Source organism: Ailuropoda melanoleuca, chromosome 3 (assembly GCF_002007445.2).
Source record: "Ailuropoda melanoleuca isolate Jingjing chromosome 3, ASM200744v2, whole genome shotgun sequence".
Taxonomy (NCBI): Eukaryota; Metazoa; Chordata; class Mammalia; order Carnivora; family Ursidae; genus Ailuropoda; species Ailuropoda melanoleuca.
Window position 1 is genome coordinate 54,362,126 of NC_048220.1, and position 27,628 is coordinate 54,389,753.

Consider the following 27,628-nt stretch of genomic DNA (forward strand, 5'->3'; position numbering starts at 1 on the left):
GCTCAAATGTTTCGTTCTCAGTGAGGCCATCTGAATGCTCTCTGTAAAACTGCAGCTCCTTCCTCTCCTTTTCCAGGATTCCCCAATCCCCTTCTTTTATTTTTCCCCCTGGTGTTTATCACCTGGTGACATACAATGTATTTTCTTATTTACTGTCCCTCTCCTATAGCAAAAATGTTATTTCCTCAAGGGCAAGAATTATGTCTTTTTAAATTGTTGCTATGTTCCCAGCAACTCAAATACCTGGCACACATTAGGTACATAATGAATGAATGAATATATATCAAGACATATAGAGTTCTTGGTAGTGGAATATATAAGTAATTTTTTATCTCAATTTTTCAATATGTGAACATGTGCTATATTCATAATATAGAAAGGAAATTTAAGCAAACAATTGTAATGCAATATACTGCTTGCTTTAAAAAACATAACTAGAGGGGCGCCTGGGTGGCACAGCGGTTAAGCGTCTGCCTTCGGCTCAGGGCATGATCCCAGCGTTATGGGAATTGAGCCCCACATCAGGCTCCTCCACTATGAGCCTGCTTCTTCCTCTCCCACTCCCCCTGCTTGTGTTCCCTCTCTCGCTGGCTGTCTCTATGTCTGTCAAATAAATAAAATCTTTAAAAAAAAAACACAACTGGAAATATTATTTTGGTGATTACAAAAATATACACGTTAACATTCAATGAACTGTACATTTGCACACTTTATAAAATATAGGCCTTAATTTTTTTTTAAAGCAAATGACAGTTAAAAATATTCTAGCCCTATTGATAATGGATTCATCCAGCAAATACAGATTTGGGAATATTCTTGCCCATAGCATACTTCCTACAAATCAGCCACAAATCCCCACTGATGCAAATTTTTCCATCAACTAGGTCTACTCAAAATTCTCTTATGATGTGAAACGATACCTAGAATTTAGAATTATCCTACACAACAAGTAACATATAATACCTGTGTCACTTTGTGAACCAGCAAGCTTGTCCTATGAAATCACATAAGATAACAGTTCTAAGGAAGCCACTCATCTCAAGCTGGAAAAGTTTTCTAACTGGTTTTTCCGGCTAACACAGCAGAGAAGATCATGATCATGTTAACCAAATACAAATATTAGCTGAACCAACCGATAAACAGAAAAAGTACCAATTCTACCGAAGCCTTCGTGTTTGGCCAATATCAGGAATCTAATTAAGGTTGGATCATGCAACTATTTGGAGAACACTTATGAACCAGATCTCTTCAGTTCTTCTATAAAAGCCATACTCTGGAGTGCAAAGTAGTAATACCTAGTCTTAAATCTCTCCCCAAACAGCCTCTCATCATGTGAGAAAGAACTCAGGAGTCTCAACTGAATGCTTTTTTGAGACATTTGAGGAAAACAAGTTAGCCTTATTTCTCAAGAAAAGGGAGAGCAGTGGTATTAACAAGAGTGCTACAAACAGCAGCACGAGCACAGCATGTCTCCTACAACATGTTACATCACGATAATAAAAATCATATCAGAAAAAAATCGTATCAGAAATAAATAGGGCTAGACTATGGAAAGTTCATATGAATTTATAAGCTGTCATAACACGAAATAGACTCCTTCCTATCCCTAGTATCCTAAATCATTCACTCTTTTCTATTATTAAGGTACTTTGGCAGAAATATCAAAAGTATTTGCTTAAGAAACCTGTTAACTATTCCAAATTCTCTAAGACTAACACCCCCCCACACACACACACTTGTAATATAGTCAGAAGGCAAATTTCTCCTTAGTCTTAACTCCCTCGAAGAAAACCTTCACTGAATTAAGATTTAAAGTTCTTCCTTGAGGGGCACCTGAGTGGCTCAGTTTGTTAAGCGGCCAACTCTTGGTTTCGGCTCAGGTCATGATCTCGCAGTCACAGGATCAAGCCCCACATCCATCTCTGCGCTCAGTGCAGAGTCCACTTCGGATTCACTCACCCTCTCCGTCCATCTCATGCTCTCTCTTTCTCCAATAAATAAATAAAATCTTAAAAAAAAAAAAAAGTTCTTCCTTGAATCTTTTAACAGATTGATAAAACAAACTTCCATTGAATCCTCATGTTATTCAGTATCTCCTACGACTGTGCTAGGGAAAAAGTAGTCTGCTTGCTGTTATGTCCAAACAAGACTACAACGCAACACACTTCTCAATCATTTGCCAACAAACTCAGCCATCTTCTGTTTTCCGCCCAGTAATGATGTTATCTCGGATATCTGTTATATCTATTCATCTGCCTCTTTCAACACTGTATTTTTAACTGTCCTGCTTTACCATTTTCTTGATTTTACAAGTTACTGGAAAGTCTCTGTAGAAACCAAAACCTTACAGATCTAATATCATAAAAACTGAATAGCTTAAACACTAGCTTCTGAACTTTAAAAAGTCAATGACAAAATAAAATTCAGGGTTTTTTTGCACTTAGTATGATGTGAAGCTCAACAATTTCTCCTGTATAAGTTAACGAGCACATGAATAAACACTTTCATCATTTATGCCAAAGGAGGAAAGCCACAGACTGTATAATTCAAACTGAGAAATTCAGATATGCCACTTTTTTTTTTAAAGATTTTATTTATTTATTTATTTATTTATCTGCACCGCCCAGGTGCCTCCAGATATGCCACTCTTAAACCTGAAAGCAAAAGCCTAAACTTATAAATGGGTATGTGGTAAATTCTTTGGTTATAATTAACATTTTGAAGGCTTACCATATGGTCAGACACTGTTATAACCACTATGCCTGTGTTACTAAATCTTCTCAGCCTTTATGAGGTAGTCACCCTTATCCCTCTCTTGAAGATGAGGAACCTAAGGTATATGGAGGGTAATTTGCTCAAGATGACACATGGTAGAGCTGGCACACAATTATAATCTAGCTCTGGAACGCCCAACTTTATCCTATACCGATTCCTTGGATGAGAAAGAATTCTTTTGTCATGCAGACCTGAGATCATGCTGTAACCAAACCCATACCTGGCCCTTCTCTGTGATTTTGTTGACAGAAGTGGGACAGCATGCTACACAACTATAGTTACTGTGCATGTTAAGCACTGTCATGAGTACTTAAGCGTTTTCAGAGGATGTATATATGGGCACTGGTACCACTTACGCGTTACCTGTGTTTTGAAAACAGTTTGTACTCTAACACTTCATTGGAATGATAGTGTGGTTTGGAAGAATACAATAACTTATTTTTAGTCATGCCAATTATCATAGTTCTTGAGCTTTCCTTTGGCAAAGAAATAGAACTCTCTGAGCTGTATTTTGAAGGAATGATTCCACCTCTGTAACAGAATACAATAACAACAACAACAATGTTAGTTAGCCTGTGTGAGGTGAAAGCACTGATCTTTGAGACTAGCAGCTATTAACTCCAAATTATCTCATATCTGCTTCAGACTCTGGCTAAATTTCATCACATACGGTATTTCTAAAAATGATTACCTGATAGGAAGAGTATGTATATTTTGACAAACTAGGAGATAGCTTGTTTACATGTGCAAAAATACTTTCTACTTTCTCCCCACTGTTTTTCCTATCTTGGTTTCTTTTTGGCAAAAACACCTAAAAATTTAATCCTTCCAGCATTTTACTGAATAGTTTACCTCGGATAAAGGAGTTTTTCCAGGAAAACGGTTCCTTTCAATTTTGTTTTTGTTTTTAGATTTTATTTGTTTATTTGAGAGAGAGAGAGAAAGAGACAGTGAAAGAGAGCATGAGGGGGGAGGACAGGGAGGGAGGCTGATGGAGCCCACGAGATCCCATAATCTGAGGAATCATAACCTGAGCCGAAACCAAGAGTCAGAGGCTCAACCAACTGAGCCACACCTGGGCACCCCAATGATGTGACTTTTAAGACAGTCTTTCTTGTGAATCACCACAACTAAATATTTGTGGACATAGGCAGAAAAAACATATTTTATCAGGTGAAATTGTAAATAGTCAACAGAGAAGGGGAAGTTAACAGACCTAAGTAAACTGACAGGCTTTTAAAATATAGGAGTCTAACATTTGAGGGGCGCCTGGGTGGCTCAGTCGTTAAGAGTCTGCCTTCGGCTCAGGGCGTGATCCCAGCATTCTAGGATCGAGCCCCACATCAGGCTCCTCCGCTATGAGCCTGCTTCTTCCTCTCCCACTCCCCCTGCCTTGTGTTCCCTCTCTCGCTGGCTCTCTCTCTCTGTCAAATGAATAAATAAAAAATCTTAAAAAAAAAAAAAAGAGTCTAACATTTGAAAAATGGATTTGTTGATATCCCCTTTAAAAGAGTGTGGAAGACTGAGTAATGCCCCCAATGATATGTAGGTTCTAATACCTAAAATCTAATACCTTATTTTGCAAAAGGAACATTGCAGCTATGAGTAAGGCTCTTCAGATGGAAAGATTCTTCCGGATTATCTGTGCAAACCCTAAACGTAATCACAAGTGTCCTTATAAGAAGGTGGGAGAGGCAGATTTAACTACAGAAGGTTATGTGACAAAGGGAGAAGAGAAAGAGATTGGAAGAGGCGTATACCACTGCCTTTGGAGATGAAGAAAGAGGCATGAACTGTGAATGCAAGGAATGTTAACTCTAGGAGCTGGAAAAGGTAAGGAAGCCATTTTCCCCTAGAACCTCCTAAGGGACTGCAGCCCTGCTGACATCTTGATTTCACCCCCAGTAAAACAGACTTTGGACTTCTGACATCTAGAGTTTTAAGAAAATAAATATGTGTTGTTTTAAGCCACCAACTTTGTTTTGTTACAGCAGACACAGGAAACTAACACAGGAACAGTTGACACAATAGTCCCCGCCCCCATCTCCAAGAGATGTTTCAAGACCCTCAGGGAATGCCTGAAACCACAAATAGTACCAAACCCTAAATGTTCTGTGTTTTTCCCTAAACATATGTACCTATTATAAGTTTAATTTATTAATTAGGCACAGTAAGAGATTAATAACAATAAGTATAAAACAGAACATACGGTAATAAATGTTAGGTGCTGTGGTCTATCACAAAAAATCTTACTATACTGTACTCACCCTTCTTGTGCTGACCTGAGATGATAAAATGCCTGTGTGATGAGATGAAGTGAGGTGAAGGATGTGGGTATTGGGACATAGTGTGAGGCTACTGTGGACCTCCTGACATACATCAGGAAAAGGGTCATCTGCTTCAAGACTGCAGTTGACTGCAGGTCACTAAAACCGTTCAAAGCGAAACCATGGATAAGGGACTACAGTACCAATCTTCATCCAGTTTAAATCTATTAACTTTCCACCATTTATAGAATTAGTTTATTCTAAACTCTATTAAAAATAAGTTTCTGATTATATTTCTCAAATAATGGGTTTACTCAGCAGGGGAAGAATTCCTGAAAAACATCATAAAATCTTAATAGAAGCAATTTTGAATACATTAAAGCACTTTTGGGCAATTTGTTTACCCACTGGGTACCTTCAACGTCAGTGTAATTTGATAAAAATTAAAGCTCAGGAAGAACAAATTATTGCTATGGGAAGGGTTAGAGTAATTGCTTGAGAATAACAAGTATAGTTGAGTAGTGACTATTTTTCTCCCCATTTCACCAAACATAAAATCAACATGTGATCCAGAAGGAGCATTGTTGCAAAAATGAAACAGCTGAAGGATGAGCAAAGGTGAAAAAAACCAGTATTTTGTTACATGTAACTACTATATATATATATATATTCTCATTTCATCTCAAAAGAGCATTAAGAGATAAAAGAGGTTAAAAAAAAAAAAAAAGACTTATTGGAAGAGGGGGGAGTTTAACTAATTGGCCAAAGGTCACAGCTAGTTCTGGTATTTCTGGGATTCAAATGCAAGACTAAATCCAAAGCCCATGACTTTTCACTATTTCCAAAGAACAGAATGGTGTCTGGTAATGAAAACTAAACTTAAATTTCTTTTTTCTTTACTTCTGAATAACTCAGTAACCAACTCGAAATCTCCTATGTTATAGATTTTTGTTATGTCATGCTAACAAAATTTATTCTATTTCATCACTTCCTCTAAGACAAGTATTGTAACTATAAAGTTATTATCTCCATATAATTATTAGAAAAAAAAATCCTACTTCTTTCATTAGACCCTTCTACAAGAACATTTAAACAACACAAAAATATTCAGCACTCAATAAACAAATTCTAAATACCTAACACTCAGGGCACCTGGGTGGCACAGTCAGTTAAGTGTCCAAATCTTGGTTTCAGCTCAGGTCGTGATCTCAGTGTCTTGAGATCAAGCCCCACGCCAGGATCCGTGTTCAGCTTGGAATCTGCTTGAGAGTCTCTCTCCCTCTCCCTCTACACCTCCCACTCGTGCTCTCTTTCTCTCACAAATAAATAAATCTTTAAAAAATAAATAAATAAACACCTAACACTCAAAAGTAAAATACAATCAACACAGGATCAATCAAGAGAAGCAGACACATAAATGACATTGATGACAGGACAAATAGACAAGGGCATTAAGACAGTCATTGTAACTATAATTCACATGTTCAAGAAAGCAGAGGAAAGCATAAGTATGCTAAGGAGAGTCTTAAAGATATATAAAAGCCCCAAATCAATTTTCTAGAGCTGAAAAATATACTAGATGAAATTAACAGCAAACTAGGCATTGCAGGAGGAAAAACAAAACAAAACCAAGTTAATTTAAAGATATAGAAATAGAAACTACTCTTAATAAAGCACAGAGGGAAAAAAATACACTGGAAAAAATAGGGTATCAATGTGATTATTATAAAATAATTCCAAGCAGCCTAATATACATGCACTTGAATTCCTCAAAGGAGGGATGGAAAAAATATTCGAAGAAATTATGGTTGAAAAATTTCCAAATTTGGTATCATAAGGCCACAGACCCAAGAAGCACAACAAATCTGAAGCACAAAGAAACATGAAACCTATATCAAGAGACATTATAATTAAATTGCCTAAAACCAAGAATAAAGAGAATATCTTTTTTTTTTTTTTAAAGATTTTATTTATTTATTCGACAGAGATAGAGACAGCCAGCGAGAGAGGGAACACAAGCAGGGGGAGTGGGAGAGGAAGAAGCAGGCTCATAGTGGAGGAGCCTGATGTGGGGCTCGATCCCATAACGCCGGGATCACGCCCTGAGCCGAAGGCAGACGCTCTAACCGCTGTGCCACCCAGGCGCCCCAAAGAGAATATCTTAAGCAGTCAAAGGGTGGTGGGGCACGTTACATACAGAGGAACAAAGATAAGAATGACAGCCTGCTCCTCATCAGAAACAACACAAGCCAGGAGAAAGCAGAACAACATCTTAAAAATACAGAAAGGAAAAAAACTCATCAAAACTTCTCTACTCATAAAATTCCTGCAAAAATGAAAGTGAATTTACAGTCATGAAAATGTCTTGGAACTAGTCAGATACGACGTTTATGTAACATTGAACACTGTGAACATAATAAATGCTATACGCTTTAAAATGGTTAATGGTTACTTTCATGCTATATGAATTTTATCTTAAAAAAAAAAAACAAAACATTTTTTTTTTTAATGAAGGTGAAATGATTTTCTCAGACACACAAAAGTTGAAAGAATTCATNGTCATGAAAATGTCTTGGAACTAGTCAGATACGACGTTTATGTAACATTGAACACTGTGAACATAATAAATGCTATACGCTTTAAAATGGTTAATGGTTACTTTCATGCTATATGAATTTTATCTTAAAAAAAAAAACATATTTTTTTTTAAATGAAGGTGAAATGATTTTCTCAGACACACAAAAGTTGAAAGAATTCACCATCAGTTGACTTGTACCATGAGATGGTATGAAAGAGAAGTGTCAGGGAGATGAAAAGGATACCATATACGTATATATTTGGATCTACTCAAAGGAATAAAAAAGCACCAAAAATGGTAAATATGCACCAAAAATGTAAATATAATATTTTCTTCTTATTTTCAAAATCACTTTAAAAAACAATTGACTGTTTCAGCAAAAATAATTGCAATGTATTGTGGGGTATATATTAGAAGTAAAATGTGTATCAATAGCACAAAGGTCGAGGATAATACTATACTACTGTAAGGTTCTAATCATATGTGAAGTGATATAATATCACCTCACGGTAGTCTGTGATAATTTATACGGTTGACCTTTGAACAACACAGAGGTTAGGGCTGCTGACCTCCTGTGTGGTCAAAAATCAATGTATAACTTTTGACCTCCCCAAAAGTTAACTAATAGCCTACTGTTGACCAGAAGCCTTAACAGCAACATAAACAATTATCACATATTTTGTATGTTACACGTATTACACACTGTATCCTTACAATAAAGTTAGAAAAAAGAAAATGTTATTAAAATCTTAAGAAAAAATACATTTATAGTACTGTACTGATTGAAAAAAAAAACCTGCATATAAGTAAATCTGTGCAGTTCAAACTGGTGTTGTTCAATGGTCTGCTGTATACTATAAACCCTAAAGAATCACTTAAAAGAAGGAACTAGAGGGGTGCCTGGGTGGCACAGCAGTTAAGCGCATCTGCCTTCGGCTCAGGGCGTGATCCCGGCGTTCTGGGATCGAGCCCCACATCAGGCTCCTCTGCAATGAGCCTGCTTCTTCCTCTCCCACTCCCCCTGCTTGTGTTCCTTCTCGCTGGCTGTCTCTGTCTCTATCATAAATAAATAAAATCTTTAAAAAATAATAATAATAAATAAATAAATAAAAGAAGGAACTAGAGATGTAGTTAATAAACCAATAAAATAAATAAAAGGAACCAGAGGGGCGCCTGGGTGGCTCAGTCAGTTGAGTGTCTGCATTTGGCACAGGTCATGATCCCAGAGTCCTGGAATCGAGTGCCACGTCCTGCTCCTTGCCCAGTGGGGAGCCTGCTTCTCCCTCTGCCTGCAGCTCCCCCTGCTTGTGCTCACTTTTCTCTCTCTCTGTGACAAATACATAAATAAAATCTTAAAAAAAAAAAAAAAAGATTGCCAAAGTAAGTTAAAAGAGAGATGAGGGAGGGGAACAACAACAACAAAAAAAAACAGGGCACCTCAGTGGCTCAGTTGGTTGGGCAACTGCCTTGGCTCAGGTCACAATCCTGGAGTTCTGGATCAAGTCCCGAGTCAGGCTTCCTCCTCAGGCTTCCTCCTCGGCAGGGAGTCTCCTTCTCCCTCTGATCCTCCCCCCCCCATGTTCGCTCTCCCTCTCTCATTCTCTCTCTCTCAAATAAATAAAATCTTCAAAACAAAATAAAACCAAAAAAACCAAACAAACAAAAAAACAGACGGGACAAACAGAAAACAAGTAAAATGGCAGACTTAAACTCAATCATATCAACAATGGTATTAAATATACATGGTCTAAACACTCCAATTAAAGTGTTTATTAGAGTTATCAGATTGTATATAAAGCAATACCCAACTATATGATGGTTACCAAAACACATTTTTAAATCATTTAAAATATAAAGACACATATAGGCTCAAAGTAAGAGAATGAAAAATACATACTTTACAAACACTCATCTTAAGTCTACTCTCATCCTTACAAGCTCCAAGGAAGCAGGAGTCATGTGCATTCTGTTCACTCCTAGGTCTCCAACACCCAACAAGATGACATGAAATATTTAAGTGAATGAAAGCCTTTATAATTTGTGGACACATCTACCCCACATGACTATTTGCAGCCTTAAAACATCTGAGGTATCAACAGCTGTTCTTACTATTATCTGTATCCCACTGTTTATTCTCTTTTCCCTATTCAATCACCAGGAGGCTGAGAAACCCAGTAACCAATTTTGTTAGATTTCTGCCAAAAAGTGAAATAATACTGGTTCTGAGTGAGGGTCTGGTTAGGTTTCCTTGAGTAAAAAACATCTATCTGGCTGCTCTGGGAGCACTGAATATTTCCTAGACTATCATTCTTCTTCTTCAGACCAGCTAAAAGCCTCTTACCATGAACTGGATACTAGAGAAACAAGGGAAGAGAAGATGCATCTGTGGGTTTGAGTTTTAAAAGGACAGAGTAAGCATGGATCCAGCTATTTGAACTGCTTACTCCACCCACCTCCAACTCCCCCACAAAATTTATACATACACATTTCTCCTCTTCAGCCCAACCTCACCCCAAGCTAGGCAGTGAGAAATGAAATATGAGGAGTTAAAGGACTGACTCCTGGTGTTTCTGTAACTCTGTTCACTTCCTTCTACAAAGTTCGGAATATGCTTTTCCTAGTGGAAATGTGATCCATGGCGTTAAGATTTTTTTAAAAAGAGGCACCTGGGTGGCTCAGTCGGTTAAACATCTGCCTTCAGCTCAGGTCATGATCTCAGGGTCCTGGAGCTAAGTCCCATATTGGGCTCCCTGCTCAGTGGGGAGCCTGCTTCTCCTTCTCCCTCTGCCTGCTGCTCTCCCTTTGTACTCTCTCTGTCAAATAAATAAATAATTTTTAAATCCTTTTTTTTTAAATATTTATGTATTTCAGAGAGAGAGAGAGAGAGAGAGAGTGTGTGTGTGTGTGTGTGTGTGTGTGTGTGTAGGGGCAGAGGGAGAAAATCTCAAACAGACTCCCCACTGATCACGGAATCTGACTTGGGCTCACTCTCAGGATCCTGAGATCATGACCTGAGCCGAAATCAAGAATCGGACACTCAGTTGACTGAGCCACCCAGACGCCCTGAGGTTAAGGTTTTTAAGTTACAAATAATTCATTTTAACATTTCAACAGATTGTATGCACGGTACTAGGTACATAACATGCTCTAGCCTTCGTGGACTTCAGGAGAGAATTAGAAACTATTATCAGTGTTGCCAAGGAGAATAAGGAGCTATGAGAAAGAGAGTGCACAAGGGGAATGGAAGAAGAGGGAACTAATTTAGATTGGGTAGCCAGTTAAAGAGTGAGAATCAGTGTAATAATAGCATTTGGGGCTCAGACAACAGCATGTGTGTAGCAAAACATATTTTCCAAAGATGGCTACAACAGTATGTCTGTCCTTCTTCTAGGACCCTGTCGTCTCCCCCTTCCAGGAGGTAGAGTCTAAGTCCATTCCTTTTTTTTTTTAATTAAGATTTTATTTATTTATTTGAAAGACAGAGCAAGCATGAGTGGTGGGGAGGGGCAGAGGGAGAGGGAGAAGTAGACTCCCTGCTGAGCAGGGAGCCCATAGTTTGATCCCAGAACTCTGGGATCATGACCGGAGCCCAAGGCTGACTCTTAACTGACAGCCACCCAGGCGCCCCTGTGTCCATTCCCTTTAAACTTGAGCTGCCCTTTAGGACTGACTGGACCAAAATAATGAGGCAGGGATGCCTGGGTAGCTCAGTTAGTTAAGCATCTGCCTTCAGCTCAAGTCATGATCCCAGGGTTCTGGGATCGAGTCCTGCATCAGGCTCCTTGCTCAGCGAGGAGCCTGCTTCTTCCTCTGCCTGCTGCTTCTCCTGCTTGTGTTTTCTCTCTCTTTGACAAACAAATAAAATCTTAAAAACAAACAAAATAATGAGGCAAAAGTGACACTGTGTGAATTTAGAGGCCAGGTTGTAATAGGCCATTCAGCACCAGCCTGGTTCTCCTATGGTACTTACTTTTAGATCACCATGCTTTGAGTAAAGCCAATCAGCAAACAAAGCCCCTAGCCCTGGCTGAGTTCCCAGTCAAAAACAAACACTATCTTGCCAACCATATGAAAGACTCATTTAAAAGTAGATACTCCAGGGGCGCCTGGGTGGCTCGGTCATTAAGCCTCTGCCTTTGGCTCAGGGCATGATCCCAGGGTTCTGGGATTGAGCCCCACATCAGGCTCCCTACTGGGAGCCTGCTTCTTCCTCTCCCACTCCCCCTGCTTGTGTTCCCTCTCTAGCTGGCTGTCTCTCTCTCTGTCAAAATAAATAAATAAATCTTAAAAAAAAAAAAGCGTTAAAAAAAAAATGAAAGTAGGTACTCCAGCCCTCAGCTAAGCCACCCCAGCCAAGAATCACAAAGAGCAGAAATAAGCCACAAAGAGCAGATAAGCCACAAGGAGCAGAGATGAGCCATCCCTACCAAGCCCTGTCCCAAGTTCCAAATTCATGAACTGATAAAATGACTGCTATTATTTTAAGACACTGAATTTTGAGTGGTTTGTTATATAGCAAAAGATAATCAGAACAATGTGCAAAGATCTTGAGGCTGGCAAGAATTTGACAGTTCTAGAAACTGTAAAGTACAATGTGGCTTAAACACAGATTTTGGAAATGACAGCACCAACACTGGCAGCAACTGACAGCTAACACTCAGTTTTTATGTTATACAGGCATTGTTCTAAGTGACTCATATGTATTATTTAATCACTGAAATCTTGTTGGTAGGTATTCTTAAAACACTGGTTTTACATGTGGGAAAACAGAGGTACAAAATAGTTGAATGACTTGCCCAAGATCACACACTCAGGCAGTCTAGTGCAAAAGCCTATGCAATGCAAAATGCCATACTGTTTCTCAAAGGACAGAATGGCATAAAATGAGGTGTAGAAAGGTAGATCAAGGTTGGGTTATGCAGATTTTTATAGATCATGGTAGAAAGTATAGGTATGAGTCTTTGAGTAATGGGACACTACTGAAGAGTTTTAACCAGACTGGCATGTGATCCAATATTTAAAAGATCATCCTGGGCGCATGTGAAAAACAGATTAGAAGAAAGACAATAACATTTGACAAGGTATTCCTTGAGAATAAAATTAGGAAAAACTAAAATATAATGGTTTCATGGAAAGAATATAATGGATGGGTCAAACTGATTAACACTAAGCCCCATGATCAACTTTACCACACAAAAGAAGAAATGCCAAGAAGTTTTTATGTGCCTTCTGTTGTAATACAACACACAAGAAGAATAGCACACCACCTATGACATATTCTTGGAGAGGGGGGACTCAAACCTGAATCCACTCAAACGTAAATTTAGCTACAAGTTTACCAGAAATAAGAGAACAGAAGAACACGTTAAATGACACCATGAGAATACAGCCTGCCAAATCCAGAATGTGGAAAATTTCTAGATGACAAATTTCATGAACAGCAATAAAGGGACAGGTGGTTGTTACAGACTGAAAGACTCAAGAAATGTATCAACCAAATGCAATTTTATAGGTAAAATTATATGATGTCTAGACTTGCTTTAAAATATTATGAAGGGGGACAGGCAGTACAGATGAAACAATATATACCATATGTAAACTGTTCAAGCACGGTGAAAGATGCACAGGGGTTAATTATACAACTCACTTTAGGTTTTTATATGCTTAAAACTTTCCATAACACAGAGTTTAAATTTTAAAAATTTAGGGGCGTCTGGGTGGCTCAGTTGGTTGAGTGTCTGCCTTCGGCTCAGGTCATGATCTCAGGGTCCTGGGATCGAGCCCCACATCAGGCTCCCTACTCAGCAGCAAGTCGGCTTCTTCCTCTCCCTCTGTGATCCTTCTCCCTCTATGATCACTTTTGCCCTCTCTCAAAATTAAAAAAAAAAAAATCTTTAAAAAATAAATAAAAATAAAAAATTTAGGAATCTACCTATGCTCTTCAAATCCAACCAAGATGAGGCTGAAAACTCAGGCAGGAATGACTGGGCTAATGACTAAGCATAAAACCTCCACAAGTGTTTCACTTTTTTCTCCAAGAAGATACAAGAGGAAAGCAGATAACTATGTAAGTTAGAAAAAGGGATTTCTGAGAGGTGGTTAGGCAGTGCCCCTAGCACTGTCTGAGGGACAGGGAGCCCTGATGTATTTGGGTGGCAAGTGGAGATCAATGCATAAGGCTCAGCACTGGACATCCAACAAAGTACAACCTTCAAGCAACCTTCTGATTACAATCTGGCTCCCACTGTGGCATTTTTTTCCTGTGGGAGAGGATGTATTTTTAATGACTTATTAATAAATAACTAGTAAGTTGCCATTCCAGTTTATATATCAGTCTCTTGAGTTTTCATAGGGTAAAATCCGTCCACAGTGTCCAAAATCAAATATCTTAAATAGTGAACTTAAAAAGACCAGACTTTATAATCTGATGACCACACCAAAATATTGTGAACTTTTCACCATGAGCCTTTCTCTATGTTGTTATACATCCTTCACAAATAGATCACAATTTATCTTTGTTGGTTTTTTAACTTAACGTTTCATATATTAAACTCCAATCTGAGTAATTTAACAATATCTGATTTTAAGATTCCTATAATTGGTGACCAGTACTTAATAAGAAAGACCAAATCAGCAATGTAATACTTTTCTGTAGACTTAATAAGAAGATCAATAAGATAGTTTAACTACAGTTTTCATAAAAACGGTATTATTTAAAATTGATTTATTTACTTAATTTTATCTTATAAAATTTATTACAGAATTAGAGTGATTATTCCTATCATATACAATATTCAAACCTCAACTTCCTTACTGAGAAGTACTATTTTCATGATTCTGTCAAGGCCCCCCAAATCAGAATATTTCAAGACAATCAATGAAATTGGAACATTAAACAAATAATTTCTTTGGACATAAAATGGGGAAGGATGATTTTTTAAGATTTTNGAGTGATTATTCCTATCATATACAATATTCAAACCTCAACTTCCTTACTGAGAAGTACTATTTTCATGATTCCGTCAAGGCCCCCCAAATCAGAATATTTCAAGACAATCAATGAAACTGGAACATTAAACAAATAATTTCTTTGGACATAAAATAGAGGGGGAAGGATGATTTTTTAAGATTTTATTTGAGAGAGAGAGAGAACATGAGTAAGGGGAGAGGGGCAGGGGAGAAGAGGGAGAAGCAAGCTCCCTGCTGAAAAGGGGGCTCAACGAGGGGCTCAATCCCAGGATGCTGGGATCATGACCTGAACAGAAGGCAGACACCAAACTGACTGAGCCACCCAGGTACCCTGGGAGGGATGATTTTAATAGGCATTGGATTAGAAGAGGATGGAAAAATTCCATCAACTTATTTTTGGCCTTCAGTAGTACCAAAGCTTAATTTTTTTTTCATATTCCCTGTTTAGATGTTAAAAACAAAAATTCAGTTGAGTACCAGAAGCTTAACTGTGTAAAAGCCATAGTAATAATAGCTATGATTTACTGTGTAGTTACTATGTGCTACACTGTTTTAATAATCTTGCTTGTATTTTATCCTCTAATCTTCACAATTCCATCCCCATTTTACAGATGAGGAAACTGAGACATAAAACTCTAGTAACCTGCCAAAGATCACAGAACTAAAGAGGATCAATAATTTAAATTCAGTCACTGGCTGGCTCAAGAGACCTCGCTTGATTGCTAAACCACCCTGTACTGTGCCACGCTGGGCTTTACCACAGCTACATCGTCTGTGGCTGAGAAACTACCACTTAAGGTTAAAACAAAAAAACAAAAACTTCAAAAAAAAATGCTTCAAGTGCCATCAATTTAGAGTTTGATGATGTAATTACATTTTATACAACGAAGTATAAAGTAAAATTTATTTCATTTTGAAGCCTTTTAACCGATTAATTCTATTTTTAAAAAAGTACAGCTCAATTCACTAGTTAAGACATATTCCTTCAGCATGAAAGTCCCTATAAAAAATAGAATGCTTTCCAAGCTATAATGATAAGATTAAAATCAACAAAGGAGTACACGTACTCTGAGTGACTAGAAAGAGAACAAAACCCCACTCTGTCCAGAAAGACTACAAATATTTACATTTATCAAGAGGAAGACAGGATAAGTTAAAGCTGCAACACTGCTTTCTAAAGAGTCATCTACTGAGTTCTTAGTAGGAATCTGGGCAATGTTCGTGCTTATGCCAGTCAATTAACTTCTGTGACTTCCCCAGGTATGAAAGAAGAAAAATCTCAAAGAACAACTCTACACTCTGGTTATGCAACGAGTGCCTGTGTGTTGTGTATGGAATGTGTACAGGGCACAAGTTAGAAATGAGAAGGTAAATATTAAATGTCATCCCAAACTTCAGAAGAGCCCTAATACTTTCCACAGAAAAGACCTCAAACATTAAGACATCGGTGGTACCCTGGCAAACTTAATACTTACTACGTTGGTTTCCTAAAATAATGGAATATTCGATTAGAAGGGCAGCTGAGGGGGAAAAGGGCACCATATTAAAATAACTCTGAATATAATACTACAAAAATTGGACATACCTCTTTCATGTTTCATGTTTAGCAGAATGGAAACGAGGAAAACCCTCCTAACAGCCAGCTTTCTGTTTCTCAGCCAGAGCAGCAAATTAGATTTTGACTCCTTCAACAATAAAAGTGCCAAAATTCATGGCTTTAACCCCAGTGGGCCTTCCAAGCTCCCAGCTGTTCATGGTCGGCAATCTCTCCCATTCTTCACCTCTCTTCCCAAGGCTCTGACCAACCTTCATTTTCAACATTTTCAGCAGATGGTCTTGTCTTCTATCATTTTCTAAACTACATACCCATAAGGGGAGGGCTCTTTGTTCAAAGATGTATCTCATACACGTAGAACAGTGCCCGACACACAGCAGGTACTTAGTAAATATTTGTTAAATGAAACCAATTAATGAATTGAGGAAATGGAGTCCCACAACTAAGGAACTCTCTCCCAGCCTCCTGCCCTTTAACCTACAAAGGGATCTAGTCATTTCCTTTCTTATATCCCTCCCTCTAGTCTACGTGGAAGATAAGCCTATTAAGGTGGACAACTCTACCTGTGCTTCAGATCACAAGATCTCCCATCTCTTTCCTAATTATCCCTCACTACTGTAATTTCTAAATACCCCCAGTTATGAACTCCTTTCCCAGGGCCTAAAAAATGTGTAATCCCATTTTGAAGCACAACCAAAAAAATTTCCTGAACCCTACAGCTTACTGAAGTTACACTATTTCAAAGAAGCTTGGCCTTAAAGAAGTGTGCACTTCTGGGCTCTGCTTCCTCATCCTTCATTATCACCATCACCCTGTGGCAATTTGGCTTCCATCCCAGATTTCTTAAACTTCTCAAGGTAAGGTCATTAAAGGACCACTACCTACTCAATCTAAGAGCTACTTTTGCTTCGTTTGATGCTTCTGATACATTTGATCCTGGCTACTCATTTCTTAAAACTTCCTTTCTTGGCTTTTTTGGCAGTATTCTCTCACTGTTTTAGCCTGACAGCTTTCTCTTTTGCCTGTCCCTTAAATGACTATTCCCCCAGAGAGGCCTCATCTGCTCTCTTCTATAAATACCCTGAATGAGCTCATCCACATTCATAGTTTCAACCAATACTTACATATTCTACTGACTCCCAAAACTCTACACTCAGTCCAGTTCTTTTTACCTGAAGTCAAGACCTGGATAACCAACTAGAAGGCATTCCCACATGGATGGCCATAAATAGATCAACTTTTACCCAATTTGTCATTTCACCTCACTGCAAACCTCTCCTGGTTCCCTAACTCAACTAATTGCTGACCAAGCCGATGTCCTTATTCCTTCCTGTTTATACACTTCATTGTCAACTCCTGTATACTACTACATAAATCTCTTTTGAATTCAGCCCCTGTTCTACTCTATGTTAATGCAGGCCATTATTCTTGACTAAATTGCTATAATTAGCCTATTACACAATTAAACTTGAGGGTCTCCAAGACCTTCAGCCATTTCTCACACACATTTCCCTCCCCCAAGTCCCAGACTTTCTCCATATTGCAACATGAGTAGTTAATATAAAACACAAGCATAGCAATAACTCTGCCAGCTTAAAATTGTTCCTCTGCTCACCATCACTTAAAGTAATGGCCTCTAAAGTGGGGTAAAGTTTTCTCCTCTTTCATCTTTATATGTTTTATAATAACTCTATGTATATATAAACACACAGAACATTTAACATAAATGTGTATATATGCAGGAATATGCTTCAAATCTTTTATTGGTATGGGTACTTAAAAAATATGGAGACCATTAATTTAGAGGAAAAGTATAACCCTCTTCTATGACATGCAGTCATCATATGGCCCTGGACTAACTTTTAATCAAATCTACCTTTATACTATCTACCTTAACTTATGCCAAACTACCTTAACTTTCTAACTAGCATACATCACCTTTGAGGCTCTACCTATGCCACCCCTCTGCCTGAAATGCCCTAACATCCACTCACATATGTTCTGACTTCCCATTACCCACCCTCCCTATCAACTCATCTCTTCTTTAAGTCCCAAAACAAACTTAACTGGCTCTGCGAAGCTTTCTTTGACTTTCCCAGGTAGAGGTGGGCACTTCCTTCTCTGTGCTCTCGAACACAATGTGCATCTCTATTACAGCAGTAATGTAATTTCTTGTCTACATGGCTGTCTACTCATCTTTGTATTGCCAGTGCCTAGCATGACTCATGATACAAATGAAGGGCTTAATGTTTGTTACAAGTGCTCAAGAGGCACGGTGTCAGGGGACAAACTGCAGCAATACCTTACTCTCTACCAAAACAGCTGAGAGAGTGAGTGCTTTGTTTTGCTGAGGTTTGGGCTGATGATCAATTTTAACTTTTTAATTTTAAGATGTGCTTACATCATGCATTGAGTTTTCAGGTGCTGCTAAGAGGGAGCGATTTTGAGTAAGCCAACACTTTATCATTTACCAAATTCTAATCAATGAATTGTCAACAGTGTCAACCCACTCTGAAAGGCACCTTATATAAATTCAAATGCTAAAGCTCAGTGATTCTGGTCAAACATAGCAAATTAATTCCATACATTTATCTTCCTTTTCTGAAATTCCACTAAAATGTAAGTGAAGGGGAAAACGAGGTATAAACCTATAACACCAAAGAACAGAAGTGACACCAGTGCCTAAGTAATTGTAATACAGTTCTGAAAGATGGGATTTTAAAAGGATAGTACTTGACTTGGCAAAGCCAAGGAAACTAAATTGCCTGCAAAGAGAGAACTAGTAAGTGAACTTGCTGGCTAGAATGTATAGGCAATGGGGCTGCAGGAGAGAGAGTAAGACACGGGGGCTGAAAACTGGGATTGACTGAAAATTTAAATAACAAAGCAATTAAGAGCCTCCCACCCCAGTCCAACAATAAATTTGCCGGATACCAGAAGACAAAGGTGGGGCCTATAACAGGAGCATAAGAGAAAGGTTGCCAACTAAACCATGGCCTTTCAAAAACTCTCCCCTCTGTGCTTTTCGGATTACAGCAGGTAACATGCCTCTAAGGTAAATATGGAAGAAAATACTCTCCTTGCTCTCAGAATGCCAAGAGGTATGCATACTGAAAGATCATTCTCTAGATAATATGAGCAACCTCAGGAGCGCCTGGGTGGCACAGTGGTTAAGCGTCTGCCTTCGGCTCAGGGCGTGATCCCGGCGTTCTGGGATCGAGCCCCACATCAGGCTCCTCTGCTATGAGCCTGCTTCTTCCTCTCCCACTCCCCCTGCTTGTGTTCCCTCTCTAGCTGGCTGTCTCGATCTCTGTCGAATAAATAAATAAAATCTTTAAAAAAAAAAAAATGAGCAATCTCAGAGAACAGACTTCCACTTACTGACACTTGGGGACCACCCAAGAAAAAGACCACTACCTAAATGCCCGACATGAAGTCCACTAATGACAGGCCTCACTGAATCACAAAGAGCTTTGAATCAGCTTTTCAGTATCTCACTCTAATGCACGACTGAGGATCACCAGATACTCCAGGAAAGTTTCCAACAAGATAAGAACAAAACATTCAAGAACACAAAAAAGAGAATTTAGGGAATAGAAAACAAAACTTCAAAACCTATAAATGTCCTCAAATAAGATACTGAGAAAGAGGATTGGCAAATTAAAATTTATATGGAAATCAAAACTCCAATAGAAATGTTAGAAGACGGAAGTCAAGGAAATTTCCTTAGAAGGCAGAATAAAAGGGAGAAGATGGTAGAAAAAACAAAAAGAATTGTACCATAAAACTAATAGAAAATTCATAAACAAAAGAGAAAATGTTTAAGTGCTTTTTTTTTAATAGAAGAAAATCTCCCAAATTCAGGGAATTTGACCAGACTGAAATGGCCTAACAAACCAAAAGAGCAAATGGTAAAAAACAAAAAACAAACAAAAAAACCCCCCAAAAAACAAACAGAAAACCCCCACACAATATCATCATGACATTTTTATCAGTAGAGGGGAAAAAAAAAAAACCTAAAACCTTTCACAGTTGGGGGTGGAGGGAGTCATACACGAAGGAACAGGAATCAGAAACAAGCAGGCTTCAACAGGAACACTGTAAGAAACTCCAATAGGCCAGGGCCCTCACAATGACAGGACATCATTTCCTCTCTAGGAGATCTAGACTCAACTGAAAAAGGAGGAGGCAGAGGAGACACTTTCACATATTTTAGGTCTCAAAAGTCATCTCCTACCTAGCCATTGCCAGGTAACTACAGGAAAATGAGCTTCAGCTAAACAAAGGGGTAAACCAAGAAAGAAAACAGTGTCCAGGAAACAGAAGATGTAATTACAAACAAATAGTAATACAGACAGAGGAAGGTTTAGGATGAGAACTACATAGTATGCCTAAAGAGTCCAATCCATACTACATCAGGAATGCAGAGGGTTATAGATTTTTTTAAAGTTAAAAAAAATGGAATGGATATGTTGGTATTTGAGCATTTGGATAAAATCCATGGATATATGATGTGGTGTAGCAGCCCCAAGATTATTGCCTGCCAGTGGACACACACCGCATAAAACTCCCCTTGAGCATGGATAGGAAGGTGGAAGGCGGGGGCGCCTGGGTGGCACAGCGGTTAAGCGTCTGCCTTCGGCTCAACGCGTGATGCCAGCGTCGTGGGATCGAGCCCCACATCAGGCTCCTCCGCTATGAGCCTGCTTCTTCCTCTCCCACTCCCCCTGCTTTCACTTAATCGAAAGGGAGCTCGCCCAGTTATCCTGGGTGACCCGGACTTACTTGAATCCTTTTAAAGAAGATGAAGCGCTGGAAAGGGCCTCCTCCTGCTGGCCTTAAAGACACAGCTTCTGAGTTCTACATATGCAAGGAAATCAATTCAGCCAACAACCACATTAGCTCTGAAGACGATGCAGACCCATAAATGCGTGTTTCGCCTCAGCCGCCATCTTGACTGCTGTCTTGTGAGACCCTGAGAAGAGCCAGTTAAGGTGCCAGACTCTTGACTCTCAGAAACTGCGAGATAAACGTATGATGTTTCAAGCCGCTAAAATTGTGGTGATTTGTCACAGCAATAGAAACCTAAAACTATGGCATGTGGACAAACTTAAGGATATCTAAGCAGAATAAACAACCCCAAAGAAAATCATACTTCCTCCAAATGCATAAAACTCCAGGAGTCAAAGCAGTGTCAAGTAATTTTTAAAATAGTACATTAGTAATACCAGAAAGCAGAATTAACTGTGAATAAGAAATGGGCTTAACTGGTCGGTACTGCTGAGAAGTAATCAGGTTTAAAGAGATAGAGATCAGTTTCGAGTTGTCCTGGATCTTTTAGCTCATCAGAAAAAAAGAAAAAAAGGAGAGGCTCAATCAGGGATTTTTCCCTTCAGTTCAAAATTATAATTTTTGCAAATTTCAAGCAAAGAAAAAACAAAAGCTTCAAGAATTGCTGAGTTTTCAAATGGACAAAAAGTTTCTCACATGCGTCAGCTTCATTTACCAAATACAAGGACTCTCAAAGGTCCTAGGATCATCAGCATCCCCTGGGAATTTGTTAGACCAGCAAATTTGTGGAACCTACTTCCAGGTTCACTGAATTAAAATATGGGGTAAGGGGCGCCTGGGTGACACAGCGGTTAAGCGTCTCCCTTCGGCTCAGGGCGTGATCCCGGTGTTATGGGATCGAGCCCCACATCAGGCTCTTCTGCTATGAGCCTGCTTCTTCCTCTCCCACTCCCCCTGCTTGTGTTCCCTCTCTCGCTGGCTATCTCTATCTCTGTTGAATAAATAAATAAATAATCTTTTTAAAAAAATAATAAATAATAAATAAATAAAATATGGGGTGAAGCCCAGCAATCTCAGTTTTTAACAAGCCCTCTAGATGATTCTGATATAGGTTCAAAATTGAGAACCACTAATCTAATGTTAATTTCTGCCTCTGCCCTACTATGTTCTGGTCTTCCTTCCTTGGTCAAAAGTTAAAGCATTTCTAAAATTACTGCATCCAACCAAGACTCTCCACTAGCACTTGGCAGATGCTTAAAAAATGTTTGTTAAACAATTAAGATCTTAGGCTTCAGGTGTGTTTCTTTCACCAGAGGGTTTTTAGAACAAACTGAATATGAATGACTTTAGGCAGGATGTGTTCTCTTCACTTTCCCCACAGTCTCCACCAACCCCTACTGCCTTCTACCTTATACATTCACACACTTTTCTGCCTCCTCTAATGACAGCATTGGGACCTCTAGGAAAAATAATTCAGAAAGAACAATTTGAAATCTGGATAACGTATGGTCCAACTTTCTCTTACAAATTCTAGGGAATCAAGTAACTTACAGCTACTTCATCATGATTCAAGGCGCTCCTCGTCCAGCACTAGCCCTAGGAAAAGTGTTTCAAGATAATATTTCAAGATTTCCGTTTCCGGTCTGGAGTCTTCAGAAAAGCAGACCCTGACTACTTAAGTATTTCAGAGGCTCATGGCCCAGTAACTACACAGGCAGTTAAACAGGGCTTTGACTAATGGAATTTACAATTTAATATGAACTTTGGAAACTTTATACCAAGCATATGAAATCACATCAAATCATTCCTGAGAAAGACTTCAATGTATTCAAAATTTAATGCATGAGCAGAGATTTAATTACCCTAAAATTAGAATGCAGTTTCTTTCCATACCATCTAAAAGGAAAACAAGACACATTTAATGAACCCATCACTAAGATACCAAGCTTACACTAAGTTAGAATGTTTCTTTTAGAACCTCCATCTAATGAGTCTCTGTGTAGGTGAGCATCCATTTAGGATGCACTGAACTAATGGTAAGAGCCCCAGGAGCCAGAGGGATCTAGCACAAGTTCTGCCATCACACAGTGGCATGACCTCCAGAAAGTCACATGTTCCCTTTGAGCTCTGTCTCCTTATCCATAAAAAGTAAAGATTAACATTAACACTCTGATAACTCCTTACAAGTACAAAAGAAACCATTTTTGCTACCATTAATTACTTCTTTAATCCATTATGAAAAGAAAAAATGAAATAAAGGGATGCCTGGGTGACTCAGTCAGTTAAGCGTCTGCCTTTGCTGTGGGTCATGATCCCAGGGTCCTGGTATCGAGCCCCACGACCGGGCTCTCTGCTCAGCTGGGAGCCCACTTCTCCCTCTCCCTCTGCCACTCCCCCTGCCAGTGATCTCTCTGTCAAATAAATAAATAAAATCTTAAAAGAAAAAAAGAAAAGAAAAATGAAACAAAATAAAAGCAAGCTAAAATTGGGTCAAATACATAAGTATCTGTACGTAGGAATAGTGACTGATTTGTACTGTAGATATTACCATTTTTTAAATACTATTCACTCTTAAAACCCAAGAGAAGTTCTAAAATTTAATATAGTCATCACAGAAAAACTGAAAGATTCAGAAAAACAAAAAACATTTCACAATCGTACCTCCCAGATATAAACATGGTAGCACTTTAAGACATTTTTGCAAGTATTTTTATGCATATACAGAATGTATTTCATATAGTTGAGGTCACAGAAAATATATAATCTTGCATTCTGGTTTCTAACTGACCACTGCACCATCTTTCAAAACATTCTTCAGGTTAGCTTCCTACCCACATGAATAGTTTAGCTACTAAACATATACTAATAACTCAAAATATACTAATATGTCACCAAATAAAAGTAAATAGTAATATTGTCATTAATGTCTTTTTCTTGTCCTCATACTAACATAGGCATAGCAATAAATACCAATTCAGCATTAATAAAATAGTTAATGAAAGCAACAAAGTAGACAACTAAAATTCTATATACTATCAGCTGAGTGAGACAGCCTGCAAGATCTAGAACAACTTTTTCTTTTTAAATCAAAAGAACCTCAAGAAAGATGAGTTTATGGGTGATTTGGGAGTCTTCCCATTCAGCTCAATGTATACAGATCCCTGGCAATACTGAGTAAACAAGAGTAGGTAGAATCCTCACTCTGTAAACAGCTTGGGAGCTGGCAGAGCGATTACGCAAAGCACATGAATTTTAATGTTAAAATCCATGTGACAAAGATTCCTAACACAGCAAGAGAGAAAATGGCAGTTTTACAGTAGAATAAGCAAAAGGGAAGCATGTAACGGGATAGGCTAAGCACACTCTAACACGTTGATAGGTTCAAAGTAATTGTCCTAACGTGAGTTTAGTAACATACAGACTTACTGTCTATGAAGGAAGAGTGACAGAACTTTTCTGAGTACTTTGAGCTCTTTGATAATCAAATCCACTTAAGATAATTTTCTAGAGACTGGTATTGAGTGTCTAAAGGGAGAAACTGAAAGTAACTGGGACAGAAAATTCCAACTCACACACACAAAAAACCTTAATCAGAAAGGCCCTCTTACTTATAAACACTTAAATGAAACAAAGACAGTAACTACTTGAGTAAGACTGAAGCAGGCTTAAAAGTAAAGGTGAAAAGATCCAACAATTTATCTAAAAAAATTATCAGAAAAACAACTGGTACATCCAACTGTATACCTAATTGCTAGGATCAGGATTTTCTGTATATGAAAAATGGGTTCTAATTCCCCAGATCCTTTCAACTTATATCGAACATACGTGCTATACTATGAACTAGATGGCTCGCAAACACAATGTCTAATACTCGCACAGATAAATACCAGAGCTGCGGCTCTTGGCACATTTCTATTAAGGCTCTCCTACTAAACTAGGGACAAATCCCCTCCCTTCTGGGGGTGAGGGGAAGTCAAGGACTCTCTTCTAGAGCCCTCTGGACTCAGAGGCATGTAAACACATGGGTCCAGATGTGTCAACAGACATGACATAATAAATATGACTTAAAGTAATGAAAGCTGCTTTGGTATCTGTGGTCCCTCAGCAGTTGTCTCTGTTTAATTTCTGTCTAACTCTTATGTGGTAATTTTTACAAAAAGTCCTCAATTCTCACAACTGCTCTCTTGACTTGAGGAACTATTGCCAAACCCTGTCAAAGATAACTGAAATGATTCATGTTTTATGGAAGAACATTAAAAGAACATGTATATAAAGTAAAGCTCTTTTTTTTTTTAAACCTAATATTAGCTAATAAGAGATTAAGGTGACTTTTTAAAAGCTAGAAAAAGTATAAAGATAGGGGCGCCTGGGTGGCACAGCGGTTAAGCGTCTGCCTTCGGCTCAGGGCGTGATCCCGGCGTTCCGGGATCGAGCCCCACATTCAGGCTCCTCTGCTGGGAGCCTGCTTCTTCCTCTCCCACTCCCCCTGCTTCCCTGCTTGTGTTCCCTCTCTCACTGACTGTCTCTATCTCTGTCAAATAAATCAATAAAATCTTTAAAAAAAAAAAAAAGAAAAAGTATAAAGATAAATGTATTATGAGGGTAAAATAGTGACTAGATTGCTAATTTTTGGTATTTTATAATTTTATTTTCTGATACAAGAAAACAGTATTTTTTTTTTTTTGCCTTCCTCTGGTAGCCTACCTTAGAAAAGACAGCTGTATGTAAATGAAATTCAGTTCTTAACTAAGTCAAATGTTAGTTCTACATATTTAAAATTATTTAGTTACACAAAAGCCATGGCGGGTTCATAATCCATTACTGGGTAGAAAAAACCTTGAGAAAAAATTAATTCTACACTATACTTAGCAGAGAAGTGAGATTTTTAAAAAACTTTTTAAAACAAGATGGAAGAATAAATGAAATACAGTTGACCCTTGACCAATGCAGGTTAAGGGGTGTTGAACCCCACATCGTGGAAAATTCACTTATAACTTTTGACTCCCCTAAAACTCAACTACTAATAACTTCCTGCTGACCGAAAGCCTTTCTGATAAGAATTGATTAACACATTTTGTATATTTTATACTGTATTTTTATAATAATGTTAGAGAAAATGTTAAGAAAATCCTAAGAGGGGCACCCAGTGGCTCAGTGGGTTAAGCATCTGCCTTCAGCTCAGGTCATGACCTCGGAGTCCTGGGACTGAGCCCCAAGCAGGGCACACTGCTCAGCAGGGAGCCTGCTTCTCCCTCTCCCTCTGCCTGGTGCTCCCCCTGGTTGTGCTTTCTGTCAAATGAATAAATAAAACCTTAAAAAAAAAAAAAAAGTTTTACCTACCCTTGCAATGCCCATTCAGTAAGATGTGGAAAGAAAGAAACAAGAAGTCTTTTTGATCTCTAGGAAAATCTCACTTATTCTACAAACATAATCAATCTTATAAACTACAGGACCACTTTACTGTTTAAGCCACAGACCATAAGGCATTACAAATATGAAACACAAACAAGAAACTGAACATTTCTTAAAACTAAAAAAATCCTTGGGGCGCCTGGGTGGCACAGCGGTTAAACGTCTGCCTTCGGCTCAGGGCGTGATCCCAGCATAATGGGATCGAGCCCCACATCAGGCTCCTCTGCTATGAGCCTGCTTCTTCCTCTCCCACTCCCCTTGCTTGTGTTCCCTCTCTCGCTGGCTGTCTCTATCTCTGTCCAATAAATAAATTAAAAAAAAAAAAAAACTAAAAAAATCCTTATTCTAAGGCTATTTAAAATGTCTTATATTCAATCATTTAAAAATTGTACCAAGAAATATTATGTATTTGGAACTCATTTTCCTTACTCTTCTGTCCAGTAAGTTGGATTAGTCCCAAATAACAAAACAATCCAGTAACAAAGTACTTCAACTAAACACCAGAGATCTGTAAAAAATAAAAATCATACGGCAGTAAGGAGGGTGGACCTTCTGAGATTCAATCACTTTAAACTGAGTTTACCAACTACTTATAACTACAGTTTCTTTTGTCAATCCTTTAGTTGCCATGAATAGTATTTCAGATAATAAGCCTAAACCAACTTTCATGATCTCTAATCCCAAAACAGAAAAAAGTCACACTACTCTGATATAGAGTTCATTTCAAAATTATTAAATTACTGTGCTGAACCAAAATTAAGATTTTCCCCTAAACACATCCTTTATATATTTCTCTTTTAAGAAGGATTTTTTTGTGTGTACAGTTGTTGACTCATGACAGGTCTGCAAGTTTGTTGTGAAGGTTTAGTAATTATATTCTAGAGACAGGAAATCAAAATAAAGGAAATAAGATTATAAGTGAAATAAATTAAAATAGGATTAATAAGGATGTTTTTAAGAGGATTAACATCTACATAATGTGACCAACCAAAATGACATAATACACTTTGTTTTTAAGAATTACATAATCATATCTTAACAGGTTACTTAAAATCACTACTTCAGTTCTTATAAAAACCTCAGGCCCAGGGATGCTTGGGTGGTTCGTTCAGTTAAGAACGAGTATCTGCCTTCAACTCAAGTTATGATCTCAGGGTCCTGGAATAAGCCTTGCGTGGGGCTCCCTGCTCAGTGGGGGAGTCTGCTTCTCCTTCTGGCTCTCCCCCTGCTCATGCTCGCTCGCTCTCTCTCCCTCAATAAATAAATAAAATCTTAAAAACA

The 27,628-nt window shown here is 38.3% G+C and overlaps 1 protein-coding gene across 3 annotated transcripts in view; it reads right to left on the reverse strand.

Annotated features, from left to right (window-relative positions):
- Window positions 1-27,628, reverse strand: part of HOMER1 (homer scaffold protein 1) — a 126,072-nt gene that overhangs the window by 90,332 nt on the left and 8,112 nt on the right. Inside the window, exon 1 of one of the 3 annotated variants that reach the window (XM_034656428.1) lies at window positions 20,930-21,226. The exons of the other annotated variants lie outside the window; for them this stretch is intronic. The gene's annotated coding sequence lies outside the window, so the exon portion shown is untranslated. Of the gene's footprint in view, window positions 1-20,929; window positions 21,227-27,628 lie in introns of those variants that run through there. 3 annotated transcript variants of the gene reach the window in all.